At 38.2% G+C, this 1,212-nt stretch overlaps 1 protein-coding gene across 3 annotated transcripts in view; it reads left to right on the forward strand.

Annotated features, from left to right (window-relative positions):
• The first annotated feature begins 666 nt into the window (after positions 1-666).
• LOC136851910 (dopamine receptor 2-like) overlaps positions 667-1,212 on the forward strand; it is a 728,122-nt gene continuing 727,576 nt past the window's right edge. For all 3 annotated transcript variants that reach the window (XR_010856995.1, XR_010856994.1, XM_067126265.1), the window contains exon 1: positions 667-1,212. This exon is cut by the window's right edge and continues 427 nt beyond it. The gene's annotated coding sequence lies outside the window, so the exon portion shown is untranslated.

Raw genomic sequence — 1,212 nt, forward strand, 5'->3', positions numbered from 1 at the left:
TATATACATATAGATTTATATTATACATATAGTGTCTGTGTCATTATAGACCCTTTACTTACTGTATAATCCGAGTGTCATAGTCTTTTATTAATTTCCCTCCGCAATCTGAATATCCCCTATAAAGGAATTATATTGAGAAGTTATTACAATTCCTTTTTTTACACGCAGTTTCACAAAAATGGCTACTGTAAAGGAGATGAAACGTCTCGACTAATTTTCGTCAATTAGGCTATACTCAAATTTTCGAATCTGTGTTCACGAATATTTAATTCAAAACCGGCATTTGGGCTTTCCTCATAATACATCTTACACTGTGTCTGTATGCATAGCCTTTAACATGAAAAGTTACATAAGAGTTCTCTTGCACTGACTAATTTATACGCGAAGCTACTTTAGCAGCCGAAATTAAAGATGCAGCCAAGCCAGTTTTCATACAAATTTGTATATATACTAATACAGTATAACTATAGTAGCGATATAAATAAAAAGAACCGGTCCACCCATCGTAACTATCCACTGGTGGCGAAATGAAGGCACAACATGCCGTCTACTGGTACCCCATCGCGAGGACGAGCGAAAGAGAGACCCGACGTCCACTGAGAGGGGTTGCTAACTTGAGGTAGTCGAGACTCTCGAGTGTCGGGGTGGCTCAGTTGGGCTAAACCCTCGGTGGCGAGTGAACGTATACGTCGGTGACGGACCGGACGCTCTGAAGAGAATTCTTTTTATTTTGTTACTTATAGTTATATCAGAAGACTCTATTTTACTCCCCATTCTTATTTTTTAACCGGAATAGAAATTTAGTATGACTTCCTTAGAATTAGCGCAAGAAGTGCACTGCTGACACTTGTTTGAGTACAAGATGTACGCAACTTTTCTCCAAACGCTTCGAAACTTTCGCCAACTTTCGAGGCGTAAATTACTAGGTTTACAAGCATCACTTCTCTTGTGAATTGCCAAATCCTACTGGTAAACAAATATGGCTGCTAATAAGTCACGCGATCATTAACTGCCGTACAAGTAGTTTGGCGGGAAAATGGCTGTTACTCGTGGCGAATGGTTGATGAGAAAGAAAGACTTTCTAATTTTCTATGAATAAAGGACGATGACTCCCCTCTCCCAAGCTATTTAGATTAGCAATAGATAAGGGAGATTTATTATTTGTGAATAATGAAATTACTGTATAAAATTATAATTATCTTGCCTGAC

Source organism: Macrobrachium rosenbergii, chromosome 24 (assembly GCF_040412425.1).
Source record: "Macrobrachium rosenbergii isolate ZJJX-2024 chromosome 24, ASM4041242v1, whole genome shotgun sequence".
NCBI classification, from domain to species: domain Eukaryota; kingdom Metazoa; phylum Arthropoda; class Malacostraca; order Decapoda; family Palaemonidae; genus Macrobrachium; species Macrobrachium rosenbergii.